At 41.2% G+C, this 12,889-nt stretch overlaps 1 long non-coding RNA gene across 1 annotated transcript in view; it reads left to right on the top strand.

The window, feature by feature from the left end:
• Window positions 1–12,889, top strand: part of LOC128809801 (uncharacterized) — a 49,433-nt gene that overhangs the window by 1,164 nt on the left and 35,380 nt on the right. The window lies entirely within an intron of this gene.

The following is a 12,889-nucleotide window of genomic DNA, read 5'->3' as shown; positions in this document are numbered from 1 at the left end:
ACAACTAAAAAAATTACATAAACAGTTGTTCACATCTTGGGAGGGAGGGACTTCATATCAGAGCAGGCATTTCTGTAGGGAAGAGCAAACCACTGTCCGTGGGGAGAAGGATTAAGATTTAATAGTCTGCTCATAGTTCTTCATCCCTTTGGCTACTGAGGTCACCCTGCTGCAGGGGGCACAGTGCTGACAGAGGATACTCTCCCCAGTCAGCCAATTTGGGAGAGTTTTGAGCCTTAAATAGGCATCTTTCTCCAAGAAAGGAGCTCCTATCAGTTTATTTTACCTACAATACCCTGACCTACAAAATGATAGATATAACTAGATGTGCATAGAGATCTGATAACTAGATCTGATATCTAGAAAGTATGTGTTACCAATCATCATTAAATATGGGGTTAAAATGACATACAATTCTCATAACTGGGGTTTTGCATACTTCCCTCACTTCCTGTGTGGCTTTCAGGAATTACCCTCTGGAGTCATAAGATGACACAAAAAATTCCAGCAAAAAGGAAGTTTTGAACCTTGATGTTTGTTGAGAAATAAAACAAATGCTGAAAAGGCTCAAAGTGCAAGTAGATTGGACCAGAAGATATTTTTCAAAACTTCATCATTTTAAGCTGATACTTTATTGGGAGTGAATTGTACAAAGTCTGTTGAAAGAATGCATGTGGTTTGGGTGGATTTTTTTATATTGATCCATAGTCTAAACCTGTTGTAAAGTTTTTTAACATCTATAAAAAGTATTTTCAGCTACAGTGTTCCTACACCTTAAGCCGGGAGATGGCACTAGGGGAGCAGCTATTCCTATGGATGGGAGTGTCTGAAAGCAGCAATGCCTTTGGACCAGGGACGGTGTTTTCGGTGTGTGACGCGTCGGCAATGCACAGAGCTGCCTGTATGTGCAGACAGAAGCATCTGCATTACAAAACCGGTTGCAGCCTGGAAACTTGTCCTGTTTTTTCATTTGGGAGTCTGATCTCATATTATTCTGTCAGAATAGGCAGGAGGGAACCATGCAGGAGCAGTTGAGAGGGTAGAAGTAAAAAGGAGATTGTTGGGAATTACTGAACTTGGATGCCTAGAGGTAAAATTTGGCTACGTTTATGAGGTCCTGTCAGGTACAGCCTCCTGGAAAGTGCCTTCCTTAAGCTGGTGTAGGCTCCTGGGGAAGCCAAACACCTTGGTCATAGGTCTGTTAGCAAGCAGGAGGCTGACAGGGAGATTTGGATTCCCAGGGATGCCAGGTCAGCCTATTTACAGTCTTGGCAGCTTTGTTGTAGCAAGAAGATCTGACAGGACATATCCCATCACATATGCACCTATGCACTGTAACGGAGCTGAGAGGTGGTAGATCTTGTCCTAAGCCACAGAAGAGTGAACTTTGTCCAGGCTTCAAGGATCTGTTTCTGGGAGCAGGAAATACCTTAAACAGACAGTGGCAATCAGATTGACATTTGGCATTCTTTGGGGAAGAAGGGTGGGTACAAAAATGGGACATTAAGAACACCCTTTTTCCTTTTTAATGTGCTTGCAGAAAACAGAGTAGAAGCAGACCCTGCAACGGGACAGAGTGTACAATTACATTGTTGCTCCTTACAGATGCTGTTTCCAGTTTAGGATTGTGCTTTTCTTGCAACAGTGTAATGGGTCTTTACAGAGAGGTCTCTGCAACTCTGTTCCTCCTGGAGGCATAGTCGCAGGCTGAAATCTCTTAATTCTTGTTTTCTGCCCTTCATGGGGATGCTTTCTCTTTGTTATGGTCATCTCCCATACCAACACATGGCCTGCCCCTCCTTCCTGAACTCTGGTGTAGCCTCAGGAGAGGATATGGTTTGCCCGAGGTTATTGGTGTAAATTGTTCTCCCCTGCTGAGTTAGTGGCAGACTTTTTCCTTTGACACTCTAATCTGCACAGATCTCTATTACTCTGTGATAAACACTAGATAAACATACTCAGAAGTAACAATATCCACTCCTCCAGTATTAGAACTGTTGTCAGCGTAACAGCCAGAGAGCTCCCCTGCAGTGTGTACAGCCCTGACCTGAGGCCTTTGTGACATTTGGGCTTTGCTATGAATTAGTTTGGTTGAGCAGTCTCTCTTCAGTCACCCATTTTGTTTTTTCATTATTTCCAGTGTTAGTAAGTCATTGCTACAGCTAGAAAGGATTACCTTCAGTGTCTGCTTTGCTGTGAACAATGTCTAACAATGTTTACTACAGTGAGTGTAATTTAAAGCATTATCTTGCTGAAAAAAATGCATATGGCCTTGCTAGATACCAAGTTAGAAAATAAAGGAATTGTAGGTTACTTGGAGGAAAAGTGTTCAAAGCTCTGGGGGTAAGGCAAATTGAAATGAAAATTGGGTTGGTTTTTGTCAAACTTAATGTTCATCTGAGAAACATGTATTCTCCAGACATGAAGACTGTACAAGTATATTCAGGTAAGAACAGCCATATAAAAAGAATTATCTGTTTCTAAGAAAAGATAATTTTTGCAGTCTTTCATTCCCACTGCAAAGTAAAAGAACTTTTAAAGGAGTTGAGCAAAATAAGTCTCATTGAATGGGTTTTTTTCGGTCAAATAATTTACCTGCAACTTTCCATGTGTATTCCTGAGCTGGGACATCATTAGTCCTATTACGTCTGCAGCAGCATCTGTTGCTGTGGAAGGGTGTTCTCCTACAGGGATAGGCATGTTAGATTTTATTTTGATAACAGACAACTTAATGTGAAAAACTAACAGTTAATATAGCCCTTGGATGCAATTGTCCTAATTTTTCTCAGAGCTTTTTTGTCATGTGCTTGCCTTTGAATGATGTTTGCTATCTAAGGTACAAATCTGAAGTGGAAGATCTGCTTATAGATATGTTCTTCTTGAATGATCAGCCATTCTGAGCAGCTCCCTGACAGTTGTTGCCACCATGTCTCAGCCCTGGGGGTGATTTCTGTCTCTGTATGTGGGTAAGGGAAGCTCCTGCTCAAACAGACGTGGTCACCTGTGCTCCTCTCTTTTGCCACATGTGGTGGTGATACTGTCTGCAAAGCCAAGCTGCAGGATCTGTTTAGAGGTTTTGAAAACACAGCGACGGGCAGCACTGGCCCCTCTCACAAAGCACTTTATTTCCTTTTTAGACTTTCAGTCTGTGTTGCAAAGAGTGAGTCCAACTGTTCATGTCCAACATTCATGATATGAATAGCCTAGAGGTTTGGTTTCTGAGTTATTTAAAGCTGATGTGCTGTCTTTTTTCAAGAAGAATACAGTGCCAATTTAGCATGGGTGCCCATCAGGGGACCTCCATGTTCTTCATCCAACTTTTTTGTGTTGGCATTATAGTGCAGGGAGAGCTGGAATAAGATGCAGAGCTCTCAGCTTACTTCTCCCTTGATACGTGACTCTCCTTAGTGTGCCTTTGCATGGGGTCACACGATGTCAGTCATGTGGGCATGAGATGATGTGACAGAGACAAGCAGCAGCGAATGGTCGTGTCTTCAAGTGGGCATGGGCCCCTGGTGACCAGCTCTCATTCCTCCTGATCCTGGCAGAGCATTGCAACAGTGCTCTCACTCTCTGACCACGTGGAGCATATAGGCACCCAGCTGGAGGGAGAGCCATCTCCTTCAGCCTGTGCCTAGGAGCACCAGGGAGATCCCACAACCCTCCAAGGCCTGTGTGTGAGGTCCAGCATTAGCTGGGAATCAGCAGAAAGAGGCACATGGGAGTCAAGTGTGAGAGTCTCGTGAGCTGATAATGAGACTGGGCAGGTCTGAAGGTGATGTTGGCAGGTGATATCTCACCATGGAACGGATTTTGTTGTCTGTGTGTTATCCAACATGAAACCTCAAACTAACATGTTTTAAAAAGGTTGCTAATCTTGGGTGCTGTCCTGAAGCCTGTGCAGGCATATCTTTGTCTGTTTGTTAGATAGCTGTCAGCAGTTTTCAGCATGCAGCAGTGGCAGTTTGGAGCTTGACTGTATGAGTTGCTCAATAGAGTATTTCAAAATCACTCCTACAAAAGCTGAAGAAGAGCAGCAGTTTCAGGGAGCACTCCCAGTGAAGATAGAAGTTACACATTGAAGGCCTGGTTTCCTCTGTGGGAAGAATTTGTTATGTCTGATACCAAAGAAGGAAGTCTCAACTACTCAGATGTTCATCAGTTTGTGTTTACGTTAGCATGAGGGACAGGGTAAAAGCTCTCAATTTGAAGAATTCAAATTTTCAGTGAATTTTGTCTCTTGGTGGGTTTTGTCCTATGTAAATCAGCTGCAGATCATTAAAAATGCACTTGATTTTTCAGCAACATAAAACAGCAATGTGTGAATATAAAAGGCACATAAAGGCACTGGCTGAACATGGCAGACATTAATATACTTAAGGTGTTGCTGAAAGTTGAAAGCATTGCATGAAACAGGGCTGCACAAATTAGGCATTATCTCCCAGAAAAGGACTACTGCCTTGATGTGTAATAAGCATTATAGTTGTATTAGGATGAAATTATACTTCTGTACTTTCTATTGTATCAGAATCAAAATGAGTGGCATCCTGTGTTATGGTATTAAATACTTCTAATAGTATTTTAAAGCATCTCTGTTCAACTAATATTGATGCTTACAGCTTCAGACTTCATGTTTGTTATTGGTTTGGTATCGAGGAGAAAGCCACTCCATCTGGCTGATTTAACAGAGCTCAAATGATAAAGACAACACTGAGATCAGCCCTCATGAACTACTTTTTCTTCAGAAGTGCCAAGTACTTTTGAAGCTAGGGTTTCCTAATCCTAAATTCTGTAGCTTTACTGCTCTTTTAACAATTTTTTTTTTTTTTTTGTGTGTAATGTGCAGAATACACATGTATCATTTCATGTACCAGTCACTGGGGATTTGGATACAGTTTTACTAACAAGTAACTCAGGATTTCCTTCACAGGTCTTCAGCTGCTGCAATCCAGTTTACAGCACCCTTTACCTAAAAACATTCTCAACAATTTAGAGTTGGTGGGTGCCTCGATTTTGGAGACAAATTTCAGGAGAAAACACCCTGGAATGAGTGTTTCCTCTAAAGAGAAAAAGGCTTCAATAACTCCCTTTTCTTCTGCCAATGAGAGTAAATTGATAATTGATACCAGTGGGTGTAAGTGAACAAAAGATAGCTGTTTATTAACAAAAAAGTGTGTGTGGTGGGTGCCTGCAAGGCACAGAAAAGGCTGGAATAAATGCTAGATATGAACTCTTGGAAACTTCCCGTACACCCACCCACACACCCACAGCAGAAAACAAAACAAAACAAAACAAAAACAAAAAACAAAAAAAAACCAAACAAAACAAACAAACAAACAAAAAAAAAAAACAAAAAAAAAAAAAAACAAAAAAAAAACCACACAAAAAAAAAAAAACAAACCCACAACAACAACAACAAAAAAAACCCAAAAAAAACCCCACTCAAAAATGCCCTGGGAAGAAAAAAATACATGGGCTGACAACATGGCCTGGAAAACAAAATGGCAGCTGGTCTGTTTTGTTTCCAGGAAGGGGAAGAGGAGTTCATGTAGCAGCCTGGAGCAGAGCAGATGGGAAACCTCTTGAATTTCTGGCATGGGTCTCCTCCTCACAGCAGCCATTGTTGGTGGAGTTTAATGTCCTTTCTCGTGTTGGTTCAGCTCCTCTAAGGTCACAGGTTCCAGGTGGTCCTGCTGGGCTCCCCAGACGGGCTGAAAATAAAAAACAAACCAAGCTGAAAACTATTCAAGGGAACAAAACCCCAAAAAGTCACCAAGAGGATTTCCAGTACATCCTCCAGGCTAGGGGAAAGGAAGGGAAAAAACTTCTTGCTTCAAGCTAGCAAAAAAACCCTAATCCAACAAAAGGAACAATGCAGCATCCCCTATCCATGCTGTCCAGAGCACACTGGAGAGACAGAGACTGAACAGAGCCTGTGCCTGGTGTTCCCAGGTCCAGGCTTTGGTTCATCCTAAAGATACCACAGACATTGATGGGCATAAAGCAGATGATTAGGGAATCAAGTATCATCATAAAATCACCCCACGACAGTGGTGTGAAAGGAGATTGAGAAGTGTGTATTTAAGCTCATGGTATGGACTCATTCCCACGTTTTGCAATAATTGTGTTAGATACTGAGACTGATAGCTGTTTATCAGCTGTGGCTGGGCCTATTAGTCCAGGCATATAGAAAAGTATGTTTTCTTATCCCCCATTTAGCAAGAGGTTGAGAATCTGTCTGTGTCTAAGAAAGTAGCACCAAATTTGGCAGGAATAACATGATGGGAGCTATCACCAAACTGTAAATTAATGTAATGGGTTTAATCTGCACTGAGGGAGGAAGGATTTCTTTAACAGATGCTATGCTGCTTTCAAGAAGGAGAATTAGGCAAGCACCTCCCTTGCCCAGGGGGAGGTATTGAGCTCAGAGAATGTAGGAAGGCATGCTGGGGTGTCTGTACTCCTGCTGTGGTGATTAGCAAGGCTCCTTTGTGATTGTGAGGTTGTACTCAGCTTGCCTGGCTTGCCTTCCTAGCATGCCTTGTTTCACAGCCTTAGCAGACTTGCTAAGAAGGTAAATAAGTCCTGCTCCTATGAAAACGTGTTCTTGCTGGGTGGCTTTCATACCATATACGTGTTCAATTAACTGCTGGTTTTTATCCTTTCAGAGATGAACAAGAGGTACAGTAAGAGCATCAACCTTTGCTCTGAAGATCAGGTACACTCCTGGATGACTTAAGGGACAGACCAGAAGAAACCTTTTAAGTTAAGCAAAGGCAGAAGTGTTTTATTTGTTATCTTCTAAAAACTTAGCTTTTGAAATAGACAGGATGGTTACAGATGAGAAACTCTGAACTGAAACCACTTTTTAAACTAATGAAGCAGTTAATAAGCACTGTCATTTGCATGAAGGAGAACAATTGTAAAAAATTGTAGTGTTCAGTATAGCATGGAGTGAAAAATATGTCTGTTTTTGTGTCACAAGGAGCCAAAGAAAATGCCTTCCTGAGCAAATAGTCTGGAAAGCTGATACTTAGAAATACACAAAAGAGAATACTTTTTGGTTTTGTGTCTGTGAGTTGGTAAAGCTGAGGAATGCAATAGCCTAAGAAGCCCAGCCTATGGTTTCAGGTGTATATGGCATGGTAAGATACAGAATGTTCTTGTTGTTCCTTGAATGATGCAGAATTCTAAACTAGGTAACAAAACCATAGAAAGCAATTAATCCCTTTTACCTGGAAAGAGGTATTTCTTTCTCTTATTTTTGCTGGTTTTGGAATTCAAAAATTCCAGGGTTTTCTTGATCCTTAGAAAAGAGTTCAGTTATTGCAATTGGAAAGAGCTGCTTCTCTTCTGAGAAGAGAGAACTTCTTAATGAGTCCTAAGTACCAGGAACTCTGGAAAACAATTTAGAAACTTTGTTTGCTTACTGGATCTCTACATGTTAATGATGGGGTGGATGGCAATTTCTTTTTAGCAGCTATTTTAAAGCTTTCTTCAGTCATAATTTCTTGTAAATATTTAAAATTGTCTCATAGGCTCTCTGTAGCCTCTGCTCAAAGCATTTAATGCCAAGTGGTGGCCCCAGACACAGTTAATGTTCTGCAGGGTGGATGAGGGTTATGTTCTTAGGACTGGCTAATTAGTTAGGCCCTAGGAAATTAAATACCACCATCCTCACCATAGCTGTAGGCAGAGACCATCACTGTCATGCACTGTATGCAGAGGATGTGACTGAAGGAGACATCCAGTGAGGTTTTCTGTGACAATAAAGTTACACTTTTTGAAGCTGTGAACTCTGTGCTGTACGGACCTTCCTACAAGGCATACCTGACTACAGGGTTTCTTCATTATTTTCTCTTCCTTTATATCCAGCTATGAAAAGTTAAGCATGGCTGTGCACTTGAGATTTTTTAAAAAGGGGTTTGTGCAACTCTGCCAGTTCCAGAAGGGCTTTGAATTCAGTAACGCTTTTAGCATGAAAAGGAGCTCTCTTTTAAATGGGTTGTATCACAGGGCCTTCCCTTCAGTGCAAGCATTCTGTGGCTGCCAACTGCAAATCTGCATGAAGTGTGAATCAAGTTTCAAGACCAAAACCCTCAAAATGTGATTGGCTTAAGTGCATGAGACTTTTTCTTCCCCAACTGCAACAAATTATAGGTGCTTTGTTTCTTCACATTTTCACATCCAAGCCTGCTTCACAAATCTCATGGCAACCACAAGAGAGACATTTACATTTACTCTGCTTATTCCATGTGGTGTATGGGGTTTACTTGTGATTTCTTGGTTCTTGTAGCTGAGCCATAGAAAAACAACCTCCATTGTGGTGAGGTAGAAGCATGTTAGGCACTCCTCACTTCTGGTTTTCTTAAGAATCTGCCTTCATGGAAAATGTGCTACATAGCCCTGTCCTGCTAGATAAGATCAAAAGAGGCTGGAAATTGTTCCAGCCTACATGCTCTGATGTACACCAAAGGCACAACAGTCAGTTCCTTTTGCTGCCTAGCAGACAACAGGGAGGTGAGAAGGAAAAAGGTCAGCACAAGGAAAAGTGCACCAAGGAGAAGTGTTCCAGGTGGCCATGGAGAACATAACTGCTGAGCCAGTGTGAGGTGCTGCTTTTAGCATTGGCTTTCTCAAGACTTTGTGCTGTGTCCCTGTCCTGGTCTCTCTCATGTGCCATTGACCAGTTTTACTCACAAGACCATGAAGAGGCCAAGTGAGCTTCAAAGGATGTTTGTGAGGTTGAGCATGAGTTGAATTCCATGCAGCCACTGGCTACAATTCATCCTGTGACATTTCTCTGTGCCTAAATGCCTTTCATCCAGCATGAGACTGTATTCTCCAGCAAAATAAATGATGCATGAAAACTAAGAAGACATGGTGAAAGTGAATTTTTCTGTTTAAAAGTATAATCACAAATAACTGTTATCATTGCTATTTCTTTTAACCAGTGCAAATAATCCCTCTTGAAATACTTTTCATGCTGCTGAGGAAATACATGGATGTTTTTTATGGCTTTTTTCAATCTGCCTCATTAATTTCTTAGTGTAAGGCCTTTCCAGAGGGCTGGCAAAAGCCTTTCTTTTACAACAAACAGTTTGATTTAGGAGTGCTGCTACCCATTATTGCTACATTGGTGGAGAAATTATAGTTTATGAACTAATCTATAGCATCCTCCCAAATCATAGATTTTGATAATGGAAAATTCAGTTTAATGCTCTAATGAATCACGGTCTGATAGGTACTGTGCCAATTAGTCTAGAAGGTAGATGTGTGTGAAATTTGATATTTCCAGCAACATTTGGTACTTCATTTTAAAGTAAATGTAAGTGCCTGCGTAAATGAAAGTATTGCAATTTTTTGTTATAAAATAAATGAGAAATAACAGGTTACTAAACAAGTAGCATTTCTCTGTTAAATGTTTGAGTCTTTCCTTGTATCCCTGCAAAAGTCACCCTCCCTGGCATAAGAAGAGAGTAGACTTAAATCTGTGGAAGGATTGCATTGACAATAAGATAGTACTTGTGTGGTGGTTTAAAACCATCTGGGAATTAAATTCCAAATAAGCTGCTCCTCTCCTCCTGGCCCCTCTGGTGAGAGAGGGACAAAGGCAGAGACTATGGCTTGAGATAGGATGAAAAATTAACAAGCAACAGTATTAATAACAAAAGTATGCAAAAGAGAAGGTGATTTAAACACAGAGGCAGACTGCAGAGTGCTGGTCATTGGCAATTTCTCTGAGGAAGAAACAGAACAAAATGGCACATGTTCACCTATTTTTCCCTCTGACTGATTTGAGTGGTATAGAATAGCAACCTGGTCACACGCACTTCACTCTCAGCTCTACCTACTTCTGGAGACCTGCAAGCAAAACTGGAACAACTCAGAAGAAGAGTGCTTAAATGTGTTGTGTTTAAAGTCTGAGATTTGGTTGAGAACATGCTGAAGTGGAACAATTGTTCTTGTAATAATGGTGTGCAGTGCCATAATAGTGTAAAGAAGACAGATAGGAAGGCTGAAAGGTCTTAGTGATGTGAACAGCCAAGTTTGCCTGCCAGAAAGATGTCTTTGCTAAACTTTCCTCTCCTGGATTTGCCCTTGCACCATGAAGGTCAGGGCTAGCAGATCTGTGTGAAGGACACAGGTGATGTTATAGCCTGTTGTGCTTCCTCAGTTTCTTGGTCTGTAGGTAGGAGGGACAAATGACCAGTGCCTAGCAGCTAGCAGCTCCTGAAATAAGAAAAGAGAGCCACACCGAGAGGGTTTTGAGGAGACATGTCTGAAGAATCTTTGCCCAAATGAGTTTGGGGCAGTGGTTGGAGCTCACTGTGTTCGACACTCCAGTGCTGTCTCTTGATGCATCAGGCACACCTGACCTGCTGTGTGGTGTTGTCCTGGAGAAATGCTCCGTTCTGTCCATATGGTGTCTGTTTCTGCACAGAGCTGCATCACCCACTGGCTGGAAGCCATTCTAAAATAAATTAAAATACAGCCCAAGACTAGGGAGAGTGTTGATAGGGTGCAGAAACAGTTGTTCCTTTTTAGAGTAGCATCTGTGTTTCTGATACTCAGGTCCTGCATGTAAGAGATCTTTTTGTTGATAACATGGTTGACACTTTTGAGTCTAGGATACCTTCAGAGAAAAGCACTGTGAGTTGTAGAAAACAGCCTCTGCCTTTTCCTAGACAAGGACCTGGACCCTTGAGCAGTGCTAGATTGAGGCACATTGCTCCTCTTGCAGTTTTCTGCTGTTTAAAATCCATTCTGCTCTGTGCACATGAATCCCCTTCTTTGAGAGGCCTCTGGCTATCCCTGGCCTGGCAGAAACAGCTGTGGAGATGTGTGATAGTGGCTAACTCAATGAATACAGCCACTGCCAAGAGCACAGTTACATCCTTGGAGCCAATCCTTGGAACCACCTCTCGTCAAACTTTCTGACACTTCCCCCTCAGTTTTGTAGGCTGCTCTGCTTCCTGTGCCAGTTGCTGGATCTAGTGCTGTGTACCAAGGACTGGTGATTCACAGCTTGACCTTCCTCTGGGAATTTAGCCTTGGTCCCAAGGAGTTAAACTGTCACTTGGGTGGAGTAGTGGAAAGTATGTTCATTAACCACGTTCTATTTAAAATACAAAGCAAATGTAGTGATGGCAAGAGGTATCAGATGACAGAGACTGAGAATTGCTTTTTCTGTTCAGAGCCTGAACAGATGCAGGCTGGCTTTCCTTCCTCAGCTGCTGGGATCTTCAGTCTCTCTTGGAGCAGTTGGTTGTGCAGTGTATTTCTTTCCTTAGGTGAACACAAAATATAAGAGAAAGCAGCCTTTTGTGAGGAGCACTCCCCAGGAACAGGGCTCTGAGTGATGCTTGTTTTACTAGTATGGAGGCAGTAGGTTGAAAAAAGGTCAACCTTTAAATGGTTTTGATTCAAAGTAAGAGGTTTCTCTGCTCTCCTACAGATGAGGCACCAAAGCTGTTTATACATTTCCAAACTGTGCTTTCAGATTGGGTATGATTTCAATGGGATTTATTGATGAAATCAAAGCTGATTTTAAGACAGTTTTGTGTGTTTCTCAAAAAGCCCAAAAAATCCCTTGTCATTAGGTTTCCAAATGATCTTGTTTCTTCATTTTCAAAATGGATAAATAAAAATATTTATGTGAAAGATGTCACTAGCTGAAAGAGGCTAGTAGTATATAAAGTATATGCTTTTATTTATAAAGGAGTTAAGATCTTATGAGAACGTGAACATTTTTTTTCAGATATCTGTGTCAATTTAGGATGGAAATTTTTAAAAATTACTAAAACTTTTGGATAGCATAAAAATCCACTCCCTGTAAAGCTCTACGAAGTACTCTGAGGCTTGACCTCAGTTTAGTAGGAAAGGAGAATGCTCTTTGTTTTCATCGGTTTTGTCTGCAACAATTATTTGTACTTTAATTTTTGAGCAGTGAGAGTAGTGTGATTAGTATTACCTTGATTCCTTGCAATTAGAATCCAGAGAAATACTGTCAGCCTCGTTATGTCTCATAATATGACAATTTGTTTTAAACAAAAATCTGAATGTGAGTTTTTAAAAACTAGCGTGTTTAAAAATCTGTCTGCTTCTACAGCGATGAGAAGTCATCCGACTTTGTTAGTTGCTTGAGTCCCAAATATTTTAGACGTTAGTAAAAAAAACACAAACAAAAAAAAACCCATGATGGAAAATCTGGCCTTTCTCTTAGGGCCTTGTCCAGCCTTGGACTAGGCAGGTTCTGTGACCAAAAGTCAGTGCAGCGTTGACAAGGCAGTGTGAAAAAGAGGTTCACAGCATATACCTATATATATATATATATATATATATATATATATATATATATATAAAATCAAATGTTGTTTTGATTTTCAGTGTTTTTCTTTCCCAGCAACCAAGATCCACAGTTTCTTGGAAAGAGAAACTGCCTGGAGCATGGTATATAGGCAGGATGTTGAGGAACAGTATGATATGTAGCAGTGCTTTGAGTCTGCTTATGCATCCTGTACTTTTTTAAATTGCCCTTTCAGGATGAAAGGGCATTCTTTTTACTTGTGGATAGAAGAATTCTATCCAGGGTTTTTTGCATTTTGCGTGTAGCAACTGGAAGCCTTTGTAAGCTATCTGCTGGCAGAAGTCTCTGGGCAGGGTGTAATTCACAGGTTCATTTGGCCCTGTGTACCAGCATGGTGAGGGTTTAAATGGGAGATTCTTTGGGAAGCCTCAGAAAAGAGGCAGCTGTTGTTTGAACGGCTGTGGTTTATTCTGGTGCCAGCCACCCCCACTGCACCTGTTGGCACTTGAATTATGGTCATTTTGTGCATAGCAACTCAATAAGGCAAGGTAGGATTTTAATAGAACAGGCTGATACCCA

Source organism: Vidua macroura, chromosome 7 (genome assembly GCF_024509145.1).
Source record: "Vidua macroura isolate BioBank_ID:100142 chromosome 7, ASM2450914v1, whole genome shotgun sequence".
Classification (NCBI taxonomy): Eukaryota; Metazoa; Chordata; class Aves; order Passeriformes; family Viduidae; genus Vidua; species Vidua macroura.
The sequence above is the reverse complement of the archived record's forward strand: the minus strand, read 5'-3'. Positions and strand labels throughout refer to the sequence as shown.